Source organism: Ochotona princeps, chromosome 14 (genome assembly GCF_030435755.1).
Source record: "Ochotona princeps isolate mOchPri1 chromosome 14, mOchPri1.hap1, whole genome shotgun sequence".
NCBI classification, from domain to species: domain Eukaryota; kingdom Metazoa; phylum Chordata; class Mammalia; order Lagomorpha; family Ochotonidae; genus Ochotona; species Ochotona princeps.
Genome location: NC_080845.1, coordinates 47,742,153 through 47,761,725, shown reverse-complemented (window position 1 = coordinate 47,761,725; position 19,573 = coordinate 47,742,153). Strand labels below are relative to the sequence as shown.

Genomic DNA, 19,573 nt, shown 5'->3' with positions numbered 1-19,573 from the left:
ATTCAGACAAACTGGACAATATCTAGGGACAAAGAAGGTACTATTCCTTCATTCACCCATTCAACATTCATGGAGGGCCTACTGCTTCCTGAGAAGGATACACAACACAAAGGTAACATCTGAGAGATGATGCTTCATACAGCCTGGAGATCACCAGAGAAGACAGATGTGCCTAAGCTTGGTAAATGCTTCCTAGAGGCATTAACAAATATTGCTGAGGACAGTGAATAAATGCTATAACGTACCGGAGTGCAGTGGAAACACAAATCAAAGGGAGCTAACATAAAAGGAGTATCAAGAAACACCTCCCTATTAACAGCCACTCCTACAATGTAAGTCCCATGAGAGAAGGACTGTCCAAATCCACCCTGAATCTGCAGGACCTGGAATGAGTGTAGGCACACAGCAAGTGTGCAATTAAAAATGCATAAAAGGGAGAGTTAGCTTAAGCTTGCATCTGAAGGATGAACAGAAATCACTTGGAGGAACTGGGATTAGTCAAAAAGAAGGCCCTAAAGCAGAAAAAGGTAGGGCTATTTAGCTAATTCAAAGAGGGGGAAAAACATAAAAGGCTATAAAATATGATGAGTCAGAAGTTCAAGGGAAAGAAGAGAGGAATAATTATGGAGGGGTGGGCAAAGGCCAGATCACACAGGGCCTTTCAGGATGTGTTAGAGTTTGAGACTTTCCTCCCCGAGGCTGACTGACCTCTTCACCTGGAAACCACAGCCTGCACTCAACTTCCCAGAGCTCCCCTCACAACATTCTGAGGCCGTGACATGCGGGCTATGGTGATGGTGGCAGAAGGCGGAGAGGAGAAACGGGGTCTGTGCCAGACAGCTGAGTCACAAGGGCTATTGAGCTACACAGGTTGGGCTGCCACACCTGCACTAGGGCAAACCACGGATACCTGAGTCCTTTGCTTATGGCTGCTCGATGAAAGAAAAACCATCTTCTGAGACATTTGTTCATCAGTTCTGATTGCTATCTAGTTGTAGAGGGAAAGTTCACTGAAAACAGGATCTGGGAATGAACAGTATTTGTTCATGAATTTATGTGTGTGTATGTGAGTGTGTGTGTGTGTGTGTGTGACAGAGACAGAGAGAGTGAGAGAAAGACAGACAGAGAGAGAGAGAGACAGAGAGTGTCTTCCCAGGGGGCTGACTTTAAAAGAATGGAGGATTATATGTTTCACTGTTCAAAGGTGACAGAAAACAAGGCTGGCACCAAGCAGGAAGCCCAATCCTGTCTGAATAAAAACACTGCACATTTATGCAATTCCTGGTTCCAGATCTTTTATCACAAACTATTTTGACTGCATAGAAAGAAAGGACCTAAGTAAAATTATTTACTCTGGGTCTATTATGAAAAGAACAGATTAACTCCCTAACACTTCGCTCTTTCTGAAGGTGTATTTTCTACCTTCCTGGTATGATTTATATTAATGAGAGGTTTAAGGCAGGTTTTTTAACTTAAGAATGATTGCTGATGGTGAAGTGCAGTAATTATACACCTTATGACAGGACACGTGAATGGCTCATACAAGAGAACTGCATAACATGCCAAGCTAATCCTCCTTGCATAAAAAGGGAGAATACTTTGCAAGCTGGCCGATTTTAAGCTCCAGCTAACAAAAACCCTTTATATTGGAGTCTAACAAGAACGGGTTAACAAAAGCAAATGGGGGGTGGGGGGGGATCTCATTTTTCCTCCTTCACGAAATATAATATTACAGGACTTAAAGGTTTTGAGAGGCCTCAATGTGGCTGGAACACTTGAGAAAGAACTGAGGCCATGGCCAACAACAACAAACTTAGACGCTCTCAAGGTAAGTCAGGCTCTTATCAGGATGCAACCTTATGACTGGAGTCTAGGTTGCTGCTGTTGGTTTGTTTTCTATTTTGGGCACGTTAAGGGTGTTAAGAGGGAAGCAGCAACTCTCTCTGGCTGGCTAAGAATGAAACAGTTCACGGATGTTAAAAAGGAAAAAAACTCTAAGCTCCAGTAAGCGTCCATGGGGTCCGTGCTGTTTCCGCATGGCTGCATTTTCTCATACCGGAACCACTTCTGGACAGTAATGAAGCTCCATGAAGCATCTGCTTAAGGAGTATGACCCCGTCACACTGGGAATGTTCAAGCACAGAGCAGCCTTCGGCTTAACTCTGTGCATGCCTGTCTTCCTGTGGTCAGATGCACAAAGCCACAGTGGTCCTGGACATGTCCCATAGCATTTGAAACCAGGAAAAAAGAACTCAATAGCAGCACATCACCTACTTGCTCAAGGAAAGAAAAGATAAACAAATAAAAGCCACCACCAGGTTTACTTCAAGTAATGGCGCTCGTGAAGACAAGAATGGCAGGAAGATTACTCTCTCACTACAGAACGTGAGAGAGCTGGGACAAGCCTTAGCATTAAATTCTCAGACAGAGACCAAGCTGGAAACTTTCATTTTTCAATATTCCTTCATTTATTCTACTTATTGGACAAACAAAACTCACGCCTCCCAGTTCACTCTTCAAATATCTACAAAAGCTGAGGATGCGCGAGGCTGCAACAGGAAGCTGTACATCAACCTGAAGTCTCCCATGTGGCTGGCAGAGACCCAAGGACGCGCAGCACGACCAACCGCCTGTGAGCATGCACAACAGGAAAAGGCAGGAATGAGGTAGAAGGCTGAGACACAGAGCCAGGCGCTCGCAGAGGGGATGAGGCCACCCTAACGAGCATCTTAATGGCTACACCAAAGGCCTGGCTCAGAAACTTTTTTTTTCTTGAAAACCAGTGATAGAAAATCCAGCATCCTATTATCAAAATCTAACAGTTTGATTTGGACTCCATCTTTCAATAATTTGGGAGTAGGGAAGAATACTGCAATGTATCTTCACGGTATATTTCCCTCCATTATATAGTTTTACTAAATAAATAAATGTATATACCTTTTTACCTGTTTATCTCTTGATTTTGTGTTTTACATGAAGATTGCCTGATATCAGACAGAACATAATATACTTGTCCTTTTGGGATTGGATTATTTCACTGAACAGAATGGTATTTAGTTGGGAGGGACTAATTTGTGGCAAATGGTATAATTACATCCTTTTTAATAGCTGAGTAATATTCCATACAGTAGATACCTAAGGAACTATATTATAAAAAGGAAAAGTTAAAAGAAAAATAAAGCAGGAAAGAAAGAGAGAGAGCAGATGTTCTATCTGTTGGCTCACTCCCAAAAATGATCTGACAGCCAGAACTGGAACAGGCTGAAGCCAAGAGCCTAAAATTCCAAGCAGGTCTCCTGTGTGAGTGGCAGGCACCCAAGCCCTTGGGACTGCTACTTCTTCGTTTTAAATCTAAATAATTTATGGCATCCTAAACTGTAACAAATTACAAATAAACTACAGTAAGTTGGACTACTCATGTTCTTTACATATGAATCCCATTCATTTGCCTGTATACTCTGCAATGTGACTGCTAGTCTATGAGCAAAGATATCAAGAGAACCCCATAGCTAACTGCAGGCGTTCCTGCAACAAGTCCAGGGCTGTCAGTGCCCCAGCACATTCAGCCAGGCAGGACAAGTGGACAGGCCTGCCTCTGGTCCCCTCCTTCTGCTAACACATGATGCATTCGCTCCCTGCAGGACAGAGCAGAAAGTCATCTCTTAGAAAACCAAGGCAAAGGACAAGAAAGTGGCTATCACTGCTCTTTGTTGGCATGCGTCTCAGTCAAAAAGGACAACCAGTGGTGCTGGAAAGGTGGAATCCACACAAATAGGACTTTAAAAACACTGCTTCCAAATACAAAAAATAATTAAACCATGCATACCTTTTCGTGAGTCACTCAGAGGCTTAAGTAGCCAAATGTGAAAGGATTTCTCACAAAGGGATCCCCCAAATTTATCCAAAACACACCTAATAATCCACCACAAAAGGCTTTGGCAAAATGTGAGGCTCTGCACTCAGCCACTTTGTTTTTAATCTTTAGTATCTGCATATACTGAAAAGGTCAGCATTTAAAGGAAAAGCAGAATGACCCAGTAGCATCAGCTGAACTACCACAGCTTAATTCTTGTCTGTCAGTTTGGATCTGAAATAATAACCCAGACAGCACTTTGGTCATCGTTAGCACTCAAAGAAAAAAAAAATTCTCTGTAATTTGCATATACAAGGCATCTCTTGATTATAATAAGAGTCAGGGACATCGCTATTAGTAGGTAACATTTCAGAGAACTACTTCTATGACTCCTAGAATATCCAGGTTTTAACTCTGAAGCCCCTTGACTCACTGACCTGTCAAATCTGAGAAAAATGATCCTGAGGTAAAATGTCAGAGGATGACCCTCCGGATGGGGTCAGAGAGAGTCAAGCATCCTCAGTATCAGGATCAGAGCACAAATGCACGTGCAACAGTAGGCCATGCAACAAGAGTGCCATGCACTCAGAGGACACCCACGCAGGTGACAGAAGGTAGGAGAGGTGACACAGCGAAGGGGAGGCTGGCAGATATATTATTAATATATTCATGTTATTATTTTTAAAATGTCTTTAATTATTCATGCTTTTAAAACTCATTTTTTAATTTCATTAAAATCGTATTTCCTTAGTTCTGAGGTGTCTGAAATATTTCCAAACACATTAAAACCTCAGACTCCAGGGCATAAGAATAGGATTTTAGGTGAAATCACTGGATCTAATAGTTTTAAGGGGGGGAGGAAAAGTAGCTTCAAGGAAAAAGACTGTTCTTTTTGAAGGGATTCTAGCACAACCTAATCTATCAGATCTCAAACCTTTCACTGTTCTTAGGCTTCACGATGTAGCACAGCTTCAGTTGTTCAGGGCTTCACAATTCCTAAGTCCTTGATAAACATATGTCCATGGAGAACAATGACTATTTTCCTCAAAAACATCAGATGACGAAACCACAACATAAAAAACAAACCCCAAGCTCAGAAAGAACACTTCCCACGTAGTTTTAAGAGCTTCCAGTGGCAACATCCGAGGCCAGCCAAGGGAATGATTCTCTGGAGGAATTCCTGGAACTGTAACGTGGGTTTGCCTATTTGACTTGCTCCCCATCTTTCAGCTGCCCAGCTCTCTCAGGGCCTTTGTACATGCTGTTCTCTCTTCCTGGAACACCTCCACCCTTCCTGTGCTCAACTTTCATTCTGGAAGCCTTCCCTAATTTGAACCAGTCTGGTTTCTTTTTCCCATAAATGCATATATGTTTCCATTTCAATTTTGCCTCTACTTCTATCAAAGTTGGTCGATTGTCTCTCCGCCCATACCCTACCATAGTTTGGCATAGCACTACTAAATTGAAAACAGCCAAATACTGTATCAGTCTTCATTTCTGCACTCTTACCACCTATCTGTCCTCTAAATGCCTGATAAAAATCAACTCCAGAACTGTTATAAAATCTTGCCATTTTCTTACTCTGCCCTACAATTTACTCTCTACTAACAAGTAAGTTCGTATGTAAATGTATGTATATCTAGATATCTGGACATTAATATGGATGGCGTTTATTATTTTACATACATGAAAGACTTGCAGAGAATACATTGATTGTCTAAACTTGCCCTAATAGTACAGAAAAGTATACACAGAGCACTGCAAGAAGTAGCTAACAAAAGTTTTCAAGAATTATCACTAATTCGTCATTTCATTTTTTTTATTCAAGCTAGGAAAACTTAATAAAGTGATACGATGTCTAAAGGATGTCATTGCAAACTTGCAAGGCAGTATGACATACAATGAGTGTTGTATTCAAGATCTCTCAATATTGCTAGATTCAGCCCTGCTAGCAGCTCCAGGAACCTGTGTGAGAGTCAGAGATGAAGGTCTCACAGTCCTTATCTGTAAATAATTAGAATAGATTAGATTAGATTAGATTAGATAACAAAGACAGAGATCAAGTTACACAGCTTTTGGTTGACAAACTCTGATACAACTTATCTCATCCAGAAAGATCCCTATGGGTTTTCATGCACTAGAAGGCTGGTTTTATGCAAAACTATTATCTGTTTAAACAACAGCTACCTAATTAAATAAAAGAAGTAAATGTGTGCAGATAATTATATTGTTTTTCTTGTTTAAAAGAAAAAAAGCACTGTTCTACTGCTATAAATGGAAAGCCTCTACTCTTAATGTATTGTCGCATTGCGAGTGGGTGTTCAAGGGCCTTCAGAGAACTGACCCCTTTTTGTTGGGATGCTCACTCGGGAGTCTCACTAGGACCTAGCAGCAAAGGTCAAAGGCTGACTTGAAGTGTACAAGAAAGAAAGAAAAAAAAAAAAAACTCACATAAGATGCAAGAGTTCTGCCAGAAAGAATTTGTTTCCTTATTAAACACTACCATTTATCCCCAACCATTATCGCCAACACTTGAACTTTATGTGACTCTGCAATATCCACAGGGTTTTGCATGTCACTATTAGAATCTTAAGGCATTTATCTGAACTCACAATACACAGCAAGGCACTAACATTGTAACTTTTAAACGCAGATTTTCTTAAGAGTCGGCAGTCTGAGCTCTAGAACAAAGAGTATCCTACATACTTCTAAGCCACATTTAAGTCATAATGATAATGATAACATAATAGTCATTATACCTCCTATAAGAAAGCTTCTTAACAAAGATGAGAACATATGAGAGATAGCAGTTTTACTCAGAACCACCAGCAGTTGGCATCCTTCTGAATTTAAGGTTCTCTATTATGCTGATTATTGCCACTGCTTTTGATTTCATTTATTAAAAGTTATCACATGACAAATGCTTATCTTTACAACGTCTCTTTGTCCTTATGTATGTAATCTCCAGAGAAACCATCCTTGATTTCACCCTGAGAACTCTGTCAGTAATCTTCAGGGATGAAGTTAGAACTTAAAATTGAGCATTTGAATTCTTTTTTTTTTAAAGATTTATTTTTATTGCAAAGTCAGATGTAGAGAGAGGAGGAGAGACAGAGATTAAGATCTTCCGTCCGATGATTCACTCCCCAAGTGACTGCAATGGCCAGTGCTGCGCCAATCCGAAGCCAGGAGCCAGGAGCTCTTCTGGGTCTCCTACACGGGTACAGGGTCCCAAGGTTTGGGGTCATCCTCAATTGCTTTCCAGGCCATAAGCAGGGAGCTGGATGGGAAGCATGGCTGCCAGGATTAGAACCAGCGCCCATATGGGATCCCGGCATGTTCAAGGCGAGGACTTTAGCCACCATGCCACCGTGCCGGGCCCAAGCATTTGAATTCTAAAAAATGCCTGTAATGAATCTAAAGTTCTCTTATGCTTTAGGTGCCCCAGTTCCACGCACAAGGTGGGTAAGGAGATGTTATGAAATGACCCATTTTCATCTCCCTAACTTTAGGACAACACACATAGGACTGTATGGCCACTGAAAATGGTACTCCTCTGCACTGAACTCATTGGATTGAGTCATTACTCTTCTCCCTCAACACACCAAACAGTCCTCACTCCACTGTGAGAATCAAATTCCAGAGAATTTTTTTGAATTCCATTTAATGAATGAGGATCTATTTTTCATGTGGTGTCATTGTTTTACTGCTTCCCATGTTTATTTGGACAGATTCATAGCACTGGGTAGGAAATGTATTGGTTGGCAACTTCAGTTTTGGAAGAGAAAGTAAACACATGCTGATTAACAAACAGTAAACTCTACTGTGTTTAATTTTGGCTTCTCTTAAAAAAAGAAAAAAACCCACAAAAAAACCACTACTTGGTGTTGTGTTCCAAGTAGGAGCATTTGTCCCTAAGTTCTTTCCTAACCCTTTACTGGAGGGCTTCCAGAATTATTCTCATTTTTTTTTCCTCTTCTTCCCCTGGCATCAGTGGCAAACGCCAACACTATTTAAGGAAATACTTGTGCATATGGAATCCTCCCAGCACAGATTTGCCATCCAGTAGAACAGTAGGGCCACTAACCCACACAAACTCAACTGCAAAAGTACTGTGTAAACGTAAACCACTATTTCCAGCCCTAATAAATTCAAGGTCAAACCATGCTCCTGAAATCCGTAGAAAGGCTACTTGATGGCAAAGAATCGGGGCACAGAAATGAAGCTGGTAAATTTGGCAGCAAACTGAAACTCCCAATATCCTTTTCAGAACAAAATTTCTCATTGACCTAATTCTCTTGATTTTCACATGACCCTCAAATGAGAGTTTAAGCTTTATCCATTCCTCTTTCTCCCCATCCATCCTCAGGAGGTCATGGCAAGCATTACTAACCACAAAGCGCTGAGGGCCAATACACATATGGAAACCTTGGGCATGTAGACATACCTAGTGAGCACATCATTTTTTAAAATATTTCTGTATTTCTTTTCATAAAATATACCTCAATTTTAATTTTTTTGTACTGTCCAAAATTACTATTCACTATTAATTACTTTCATGATTGTGTACAAAATTTGGTCACCACCGATCAGATGGGAAAGTTGAGGCATCCCAAAGTAAATTTAACTTGCCAAATGGCCAAATATGAGAAGTTAGCACTACTTCTCCATGATATCTTGGTTTTTATTTTATGACAATGTACCAGATTTCTTGATGCTACATAGTATATGCATGAGTATATTTCAAACAGCTCATGGGGAAATGGAATTATAAGATGTTTATTTACTTAGGTGTTAAAAAAATGAAAGCTGGTGCCAGCATTGTAGCACAGCAAGCTAATCCTCTGCCCTATGGCGACAGCATCCCATATGGTATCAGGTCACGTCCCAGCTGCTCCACTTTCAATTCAGCACTCTAGTTATGACCTGAGAAAGCAACAGAGAATGGCCCAACACCGTGGGATCATGGACCCACATGGAAGACCTGGAGGAAGCTCCTGGCTCCCAGTTTCGGATGAGCCCAGTTCTAACTATTGTGATCATTTGCGGAGTGAACCAGTAGACAGAAAACCTCTCTCTCTCTCTCCTCTAATTTATAACATCTGCCTTTCAGATACAGTAAAGGTTTTAAAAATTGAAATCCATACCTTTTTTGATAATACCTACCTTCTATAAACTGCTTGAGAACTCCTTGTATACAAGGATCTCAAAGAAAAACAGCAAAATAAGCTTTCAATTTTATTCCCAAGAACTTTTTGAAATGACTCACATATATTGTAATGAATTTTAAATGCTGGACAAAAATAGAGTACAAAATGACTGAAGTCCCCACCCAAATGAGTCTTGTAGTCTAACAAGGGAAACAGTAGACCAAGAAATAATTGGATACAAACCAGGTTAGGTAGCTTTTAGGTAACACAGTTGAAGGAGGGGGTAAAAGGAGTATTAGAAGGAGGAAGGATCTTTGGGCACAGGTAATTTGAATAGACCTCTGAAAGAGGTAAGGAGAGGCAAGAACAGGGGATCCCCAGCACAAACTACAGCTACAGCAAAATATGTGGGTCTCAACTAGGTGGGAGGGACATTGAGAAAGCCAGGCGTGCTGATGATGCAGACACAGCAAAGCAGAGTTTGAATTGGGCGATGGAGGGAGGCCACACAGAACAGCACCTGCAAGTTAGCATTAAGTAGGGAGGCTACAAAACAGAACTGGGCCTGTTCTAGGGAGATAGGGCCTGTGTGGTGAGCCCAAGACACAAAGTTATACTGAAAGAAAAAAGTCCATTCCATGAAAGGCACACAATTCTTCTCTTCACCATCACAGAAACACTGTGGTGCCCAAACAAGTGAAAAAAATCTCAATGTCTGGACTTTTTCTACTCTAGCAAACATTTTCACAGTGCTTGATCCAGTCAAATGCAAACAAGTTGCCAAACAGCATCTAGTACCTTAGAGTGACCAAAAAGCATTTCCTCCTGAAAAGCTCTGCTGCCGAGGGCTCACATCCGCCTGGTCCAATCAGTTCATTTCCAAACAAAAGTAGGAAATGGCTGCATCCTAGGATTTCATTGTGGACTCATGAGTCAGTGCTTTGGAACTTGGTATCTTTAGGAGTGAATGTCTGTTCTCCACGTCTCTTGCCACAGGGGGCTACGGATAGACAGTGACACAATTTCACCCCACTGAGATATAAATCTGTGGGCTTCCCCACCCTTCTCCTTAAGAATAATGAATGAATGAAGGAAATGCAGTTCCGGCTTTTTATTTCTTTCCCTCTTATTTTTGTTTCCTAACTCCCACCTCTCCCTTCCATCTCCTAAACAGTGAAAAGAGTTGACCAATGATGAAAGTATATCATTGGATAATTATTCAAAAGCTGTTAGGTTACACAGTGCAGTTCCTACCAGGAAAGGGAGTTCCTGGATTCTACAGTGTTCACTGATGTATCCCATTACACAGACATGCTGACAAACTAAAATTCAGAAATATGATCCAAAGGACAAAATAATTCTCCATCATTTAAACAAAGAAGGTGCACGGTGTTTATTTTCAGAATGCTACATGGGAAAAATGGGAACCTAACTGTGAAATCTAGCTTTTAAAAAGTCAAAAAGAAAACATCAAAATAAAATCTACTAAGTCCCTTTGCAAAAAGCTTTCTATTCTAAAGTATCCACAGTATACAGACAGCAAGAAGACAGAAGACAAAAACACATGTTTCTAAGTTCTAAGAATATTATTCTGAATGAATAAAGTTTAGGGATACACTAACACACAAGTTATTTTCTTTAGGAGAAAATACTGCAATTCCCATAAGGATACAGAGCTTTTATTTCTGATGAAAGTTACAGAAGGAACTTCTCATTGCACCTGATCTAATGTTATGAGTCATTTATTATCTATAGTAGAAAAGGGGGGGAAGGTATGAAAGCAAATTTTAAATGAGAAAGGGGTCCTATTCCAACTTAAAGACACATAAACATATCAACGTAAACATCAGCCTAATTGTTTTATAATGATATCCATGTGATCAGTGTGGCATGACCACAAAAAACCTACATAATTGTAAGAAGAGAAGTTTAGAAACAGGATATTTCTATCTACAAAAATTATGAATTCTTTTCAGAACATTGGAGAAATCTGGTGTTTTCTACCCAGGCAGAATGGATTGTGAAAACAGTACAAAATATCCTCCAGAGAGACAGAGTCAAAGAGTTTATGTGTTGGGGAGAATATTACATTTCGCTTTTCCAAAGGAGAAGTAAACTGAGAAAAATTGAGAGGGGATGGTGAGGGTGGAGAGGGGTAGGATCATAAAAAAAGGAATAAGTGAAAATGTAACAATAAAACACGAGTACAGTTGTCACTTAGATTCCTTTTTGTTCTTACATTAAAAACTTCACCTTAAAGTTCATTACTTAGGGCCATATGACAATGTACTGGTCAGGTTCCAAAATCTCATCAGACATATAATCTGCATGTGTATATGTTCCTGAATTGTTGTAGAAAAATTCTAAATGTTCTTTAGTAAAACTGGGCCTAGAGTTTGGAAAAACTCCTAGAAACAGTTTCTCTCTCTCCTTCTCCCTCTCTCTCTCTCTCTCTCTCTCTCTCTCCCTCTCCCTCTATGTGTGTGTGTGTGTGTGTATCTATCTCCCCTCACCCCTCAATAAAGAAAATATTACTCCACTATATACCCTGCCATATACCTAGTCCTCTATTCAGGCATGTATAATGTTTCCATTTTGAAGCATATGGCTGGGGAGCCAAAAGAATTTAAATTGCCTTCAAAATGTGCATCACATTATAAATGGTGTGAAAAAAGATCTTACTATTCAGCTCTCAACTTGGAGCAAAAGCAAAGTAGAAGCAACACAAGACTGCTACAAACTTTATCCAAAAACTCAACAGCTTCACTTGTTTATAGAGGTACAAAAAGTATGCGACACAGTTTATAAAACAAGAAGGATGTACTGTATGCAAAAGTAAAGTTAAAAGCAAAGTATAGTAACAGCCCTATCTTGTTACAAACACTTGGCAGCATGTCTAAAGTACCATGGTCAAAAACATGATACCGTCTGCGTTGTACTTCTGCCAGAAAGCACTCCCTAAGTCTCAGTCTCTTTAGCCATCATCACCACCTCATTTGGCAATCTCCCCCAAGCCTCAGTTCATCTCCTCGGAATTACTCCACAGGAAAACAGAAAGCAGACGAACTCTCTGGCTTCAGAGGCTTCAAATATCAAATGAAAGTTTTACTGGCAAGTGACTGTCTAAGATGTACTCGTGAGGTTAGAGAGCCAGGACCAACAAAACCATAACCTCAAAGCTTGTTTGGATACCTTGTTGAACAGGACTGTCTTCATTTTGTTAATTCCTTATTTTCATAGTCATTCCAAAGGGTCTTCCTAAGCCACCAGGAGTGGAGAAACCAGGTTCAAGCACCAAATAGATTTTTAGATTAATCCAGCCAGGGGATGAATAAATGGGCAATAATCTGCCACGGAACTCTTTTTGGGCTTTTGAGCCATTCCAAAATCTCCAAGAATGTACCTCTCACAACACAGGCAGAGGGCACCAAGCTCTCATGGGGACTAGATAAAATAAATGCACACAGAACAAGGTGCAAGTGAGAAGTAAAATCACATCAAGTATCTCAACATCATTTGTAACTAAAAAAGGACCATGTACAATGTAAAGTATAATCATGGCACTGAAAAGATGAATAATGGGGAGGGGGGAACTAGCTGCATGAATTCTTAATTTGGGGGTAGGGGAATTAAAAAATTGGCCTTCAAATTGTTCTTCATTCTTCTTTTCTCCTAAGTAGCATATTATACAATCCAAAAACACAGATATTCTGATCTTAAGTTTACAGCTTGCCATATTTCCTAGAAAATAAACAATAATTAACAGCAAATCTCAGAGTTGTCCCCCTCCCCTTCTCTTCCCTTCAAGAAACCTTACACTTTGCAATGTAGATACACAAGCTACTTTTGGATCAGGGCCCACTAACATATGTTTCCAAAGGAATAATATGTACAGGTTAGTCTGGTGTGTACCAGATGTAAGAAAAAGCAAATTGGAAAACAGAAATATCAGGATACAATGGAGATATTTTTTAAATTGAACTACCTTCTTCCATCCCTTAATGTTGCAGAATCAAACACCAACTACAAATATAATTTTCAAATTTTTTTCTGGAAAAAATCCTGATTTAATTTATGAATTTAGGTTTTGTATCTACATATGTTCATAAAAAATACAGGATCATTTATAAACTGGCCTCTCTCAGTGGGCCTTCTACCTTTTGCTGGTATTCAACCAAAAGATTTTGTATAAAATTCCAAGCAGAATCAGCCAGTCATCAAAAGGCTACCATACAAAGTCCACATGTCCAACAGAAGTTTAATATGTTAAACCTCAACTACCAAAATAGAAGGTTTTCTGTCATCGTAACTAATGAGTTTTCATTTATCTGAGCACTTTTAAGTGCAAAATAAGCACACTGTGAGCACCTTGAAATCTTTTGTATAATTATTCTCATATATGGGAATATGCACAAGATCACTAAAAACAAACTCTACATGCCCTCACTCTAGGAGTTTGAGAGGTCAACATCTGAGGTTCCATTTACTGCTTTCAATGCAATCTTGCAGGGATTCAGTCAAATTTACCAAAGCTATTCACTAAAGTCCTACAAGAAGAAATATACAGGACCCCACGAGGGCTCCCCGTGTTCTATACGTCGGACATGCCACTGTAGTGAAAGCCAAGTTTTAATTTAGAATTTAAGAAAAATTGATTTAAGCATCACAGAGCACAAACAAAGCTTGTTCCATAAATCTTTGAGCCTTTTTTGTGTGAGAGGAAAGCAAGCACTGTCTGCTGAGGCAGATGACAGACGCTGGCTTAAAGATAAGTATTATTTATACTTCTGTACCAGATTTCTTCTTATGCATATCTTATCATGCATTGGTATATGATCAACAAAGCAATTATTTTCTATCAGAGATGTTCAAATGTACTCTGGCTCCATGGGAATGCTTTAAAGGGTTCAGAACTAGGGTTCAAGTAAACCAAGATGGAGAGAAAAGAAAGTCTGGAAAGAAAAACAAATATTGAAATGATTGTTACTTGAAACGTGCTTTCACATACAGCCTAATGAATATATATGGACTGAAAATAACTTTGTTCTGAACATATGCCTATGCATTTTAAGTCAATGATGCATGTTTGAAAGATAAGAAGTTTACCAAAGCTAAACATATCAAGATGTATCCATATTCAAGTGCAGTTATTTGGACAGCATGTCGAGAGAGAGACAGCACCTTGAGAAAAATCCAGTAGTAAGTAAAGACAGCTGATTTAGCTGAGCTGTGAATATTTTAGTTATAGAGACCACAGTTGAAAAAATTACAGTCTTTTTTTTCTCACTCCTTAGAGGTACAGAGTCTATGAAAACCAGTCTCTTTCTGGAAACACCCATACAACAGGGTTACTTTCTTACCTTTATAAGCATACAAAGTACAGAAAAGACAACCCATGATTTGAAACACTGTAAAAACTACGCATATTACTTTCTGCTCTTCCCCCATTTACCCCCCAATAAAAACACTCTGCACTAGAAAGCTTTAAGAGTGGAGAATTTGGTGTGGTTCCAAAGCAAATATGAATCACACACAAGAAATATCAGGTGGCATGACACCAGCAGTGACAGCCATGTTGATCCGTCCTCCACCACAACCACAGGCCCTGAGGTCTTCCAGGAGAGATTCTGTGGAACATTTTAATTGTATGTGTGTGTGAGACAGAGATGAACTGCAGATGTGTGAGTTTCCATATCCATTCAGAAAATCAATGTATAGATATAACTGAAGTTTAAAAGGCAAAGAAAGTAAAATCTGTGCTCATTTACTCCTTTAGGTGATATTATATCTTATTTCCTTCCTTGTAGCAATTTTCCATGTAAAAGCTGTTCCGAGAAATTCCAGCCTCCTCTCAGATAGTCTGAAAGGTGGAGAAGACTGTATCTGCAAGGAACAGGCAATCCTGAGCAGAGATGCCAGGATGGGGATGAGATGGTGGAGTGAGCCCAGACCAGGAGCCCTGCTGATGCCCGCTTCCCCCACACGATCTAGGTAAGGCCATCGCTGCAGCACAAATGTGCACCAATGCTTTCAAGCAATGCTGGTAGCAAAATTAAACTGTCTGCTTTCTTGGAAATTACTGTGGAGTTATCCCTTGAGAAAAAATAATGCACTAAAATAGGATACACAAATCAGTGCTTTTATGGGATAATAGTAGTCTATCACATGCAGTAACTTTTCTTTCCTGAATTATAGATGAAAATACATTCATAAGACTGCTGCAATTATGAGTAAATATTTTCACAAACTGTTTTTGTATCTCTTAAGCGTGCAATTCCTCATGGAAGCACTTAAAAACTGCTTTAAAGTATTCAGGAGTTTCTTTCTTAAATAATTATCTTTATTATATAAAAATTCAGGTTGCACAATACAAGTTAAGGAATTTTGTGCAAGAAGTGGCAGCTAAGTATGGCTTTTAAATGACCTTATAATACAAAACAAAATATAAGCCACATACTAATTCAGGCAGGTATAGTGCATCAACTGATTTAATGAGAGAACTTCAAGGGAATGCAACACATCCACACATTCTGTCTACCATATAAGGTAGAAAAAGGTGTATTTCTCCTGTAACAAGGATGACTAGAGTAGGTTTTGCTTGTAACTTTAATCTATGTAGTCTCCAAAAGTTGACACATACCCTACCGGAAATAATAACAACAACAATAATGATAGTGGCTTAGAGTTCTCCATAGCCTGCCAAGTTCTAATACTGATTAGATGTTTGATCTTGAACAAATGACCTGACTCCTTGGAGTCTGAATTCACAGATTTGTTTAAACAACAATAACTAGATTAAAATGAGATGTTAGCAAGAAAGGCAGTCAGTGAAACATCTGAAACACCCTAAGCACTTAAAAAAAAACAATATATTTACTGCTGATATTATTATTTCTGTCGTTATTATTATTAAAAAGTACTTTCATGATGTGCCTCTCAGGGCATAGACTAGCTTAGCAGGTTCCTAATTTCTCTTAGGTTCTATGAATATGAACTGTCCTGATTCTCCCCCATTTATCAGACTTTTCAGGTCCTTTCATCTTTAAATTCAATTCTTCCGACAGTTCCTTAAAAGTCTGACTCAGGCCCAGCGCTGTGGCCTAGCAGCTAAAGTCCTCGTCTTGAACATGCCAGGATCCCATATGAGTGCTGGCGCTAATCCCGGTGGCCCTGCTTCCCATCCAGCTCCCTGCTTATGGCCTGGGAAAGCAGTAGATGACGGCCCAAAGCCTTGGGACCCTGTACCTGTGTGGGAGACCCAGAAGAGCTCCTGGCTCCTGGCTTTGGATTGGCGTAGCACTGGCCGTTGCGGCCACCTGGGGAGTGAATCATTGGATCTTTATCTCTGTCTCTCCTCCTCTCTGTATCTGACTTTGCAATAAAAAAATAATAATAATAAATCTTTTTTTAAAAAGTCTGATTTGCCCAATCTATAGCTTTGGCTCTCTTTACTACCGTAGGTAAATTCGATCAAACTTTGGCTTCGAAGATTTGGGATAATGTAAACCTATAATTAGACACGTATTTTTATGTCTTCTACACATCACCACCTGGCATGTCTACTCAAATCAGAAGCAAAGCTAAAACTGAACAACTCACTTCCAGATTCAGTGGTTCTTTTCACATATTTGCATTGGAAACTAACCTTTATCTAGATGACCAAATAAGAAACCTCAGCATCCTCCAAATCCTTCTCCTTATGCCCAAAACAAGCTCTTTTCTTTCTGTTCCTACCTATGCGAGCCTCTCCTTGTTGTTATTGCACCTCGAGTTTTCCAGTCACCTTATTTGAGTTTGCCTACGTTCAACAAATAGGAATGCCTAAGGTATATTAAGCACCATAACTTGTGAATGCAAAATGGAGCAGAACAAACCAAACCAGAAACACACACACACACCACGCCCCTTCGCTCAAAGTCCTTCGAGTCAAGAAGTGGGAGAGATACATAAACACATGATTCTAACATGGTGCTGAATAAACAAACACAGGACAAAAGAGGCAGAGAGGATTTCCTGATGATTCTGCCTACACAAATCAGAAGTGACTTTACTGGAAAGCTCAATCCAATGTGTACTATAGGATGAATGGATATTTGATAGGAACACAAAGAAGGAGAAGAGCATTCTAAATGGCAGGGACAGTACGTGCTAAACCTCCAGATCTAAGCTCTCTAATCAAGGAGTTGATTTGCTGTCTGGGGAAAAGGTTTGGTTTTGGGGGGTGTTTTGGTTTTTGCTTTATTGATCAGTTTTTTTTGGTATGGTATATGGGGGGTTGTCTTTATTTATTTGAGAGTAAAGGGAGATGGGAGAGATGGAGAGAGAGAAAGAGAAAGAGATCCTATCTACCACCTCCCTAGGTGACACACAGCACAGGCCAGGACCAGGTCAGGAACTGAAGCCAGCAGCCAGAAATTCAACCTAATCATTTCGAGTCATCACAGTTGCCTCCCAGGGTCTCTATTCATAGGAAACTGCAGTCAAAAATTGCAGCCAGCTAACAAATTCAGGTATACTGATTTAGTATCTTAATCACTTGGAGCAAATGCCTGCCCTCTCAACCTGTGTATCTTTAAAATGAATATTCTAGGGGCTAGTGCCATGGCTCAACAAGCTAATTCTCCATCCTCAAATACTGGCATCCATCTGTGTACCAGCTCATGTCCTGCTGCTCCAGTGCCCAACCAGCTCATGCTTGTGGCCTGGGAAAGAAGCAGCAAAGGATGCCACAAGTCCCTGGAAACCTGTACCCACATGGGAGACCTGGATGAAGCTCCAGGATCTTGGCTCCTGGCTTGGGCTCAACTCAGCTCCAGGCACTGAGGCCATCTGGAGAGTGAACCAGCAAAAGGAAGATTCATTCTTGCTCTTTCTCTCTCTCTCTTTCTCTTTCCTTCTCTCCATAAACATGCCTTTCAAATAAAAAATAATTAAAATCTCTTTTTAAAAAGATTCCATTCCAAAACCCAGGTATAATTAGAATTCTTTCTCTTTTCCATGATATCTTTGCAAGCTTTCTACTCTCTATAGAATAAAACCAAAATGCTTTGGATTGGCAAGGTACTCTGACTCTTTGGGCATCCATTCGAGTCCCAGATGCTCCATTTCCAATCCAGTTCCCTGCTAAATAGCCTAGAAAAGCAGAAGCGGGTAGCCAGAAGCCATAGGCCCCTGAACACACGTGGGAGAAATAGAAGAAATTTTTGCATGCCAGCTTCAGGCTGGCCCAGCTCTGGCTGTTGTAGCCATTTGGGGAGTGAACCAGTGGGTAGAGCATCTGTGTATGTGTGTGTATGTGTGTGGGTGTGTGTGGGTGTGTGTGTGTGTGTGTGTGTGTCCCTCTCTGTAACTTTGACTTTCAAGTAAAATTCCCCAATCTTTTTAGAAAAGATTAGATAAGGTGATGTGGGTGGTGCTTTGATGAATAGGTTTGGTACTTCTATGGGAAATGACTACAGGGCCAGCTGCTTTGGATGCTTGCATCCCATCCTGGCATCTGGAAGTCCTAGCCCCGCATTTCACTTCACCTTTCTGCTAACATCCTCTTTGGAAGACACATGATGGCTCAAGGATGTAGGTGTCTTCCATCTGTGTGGACAGAGTTCCAGGCTCCTGGCTTCTGTCTAACCAAACGCTGGTTGGGAGTGACCCAGCAGCCTCTCTGTCTTTCAACTAACTAACAAAATAAAATGTACAAAGATATTCTCTGAAGGTTTGACTAACTCTTCCTCTCACTCTCTCCCATGTGAGCATTTAGAGAGTCTTACTGTCTGGAAGACAAGGAGCAAGCCCTCACCAGAACCCAATCAGGCTGATGCCATAATCTCAGCTTTCTAGCCCACACAACTATGAGAAAATCAATTTCTATTGCACTTGTGTGTCTGCAATAATTCGCTATTTAAAATTTTTTAAGGCAGAGAAATGCATAGGGAAGACAGAAACAGACACCCAAGAGACCTTCCATCCAATGGTTCACTCAAATTCCCACAAAAGCGGGAGCTGGGACAACCCGAAGCCTATAGCCTGGAACTCAATCAAGGCTTTCCAGATGGCAGGGAACCAAGTACTCAAACCATTACCTGCTGTCTCCCAGGGTACACATTAGCATGAAGTGGGATCACAATCTGAGGTGGGACTCAATTCCTGCCACTTCAACATAGGAAGCCAGTATACCAAGCTGTGTCTTAACCATTGTGACCAAAACCTGCCACAATTTAATTTTTTTAAAGATTAATTTATTTTTATTACAAAGTCAGATATACAGAGAGGAGCAGAGACAGAGAGAAAGATCTTCCGTTCGATGATTCACTCCCCAAGTGAGCGCAACAGCTGATCCGAAGCCGGGAACCTCTTCCAGGTCTCCCAGATGGGTGCAGGATCCCAAAGCTTTGGGCCGTCCTCGACTGCTTTCCCAGGCCACAAGCAGGGAGCTGGATAGGAAGTGGAGCTGCTGGGATTAGAACTGGCGCCTACATGGCCCCGCGTGTTCAAGGTGAGGACTTTAGCTGCTAGGCCACAGTGCCGGGCCCCACAATTTAATTTTTTAGATTTTTGATTAACATGCATTACT

At 40.4% G+C, this 19,573-nt stretch overlaps 1 protein-coding gene across 9 annotated transcripts in view; it reads right to left on the bottom strand.

Annotated features, from left to right (window-relative positions):
* NFIB (nuclear factor I B) overlaps positions 1-19,573 on the bottom strand; it is a 231,201-nt gene that overhangs the window by 143,476 nt on the left and 68,152 nt on the right. The gene's annotated exons all lie outside the window — the stretch shown is intronic.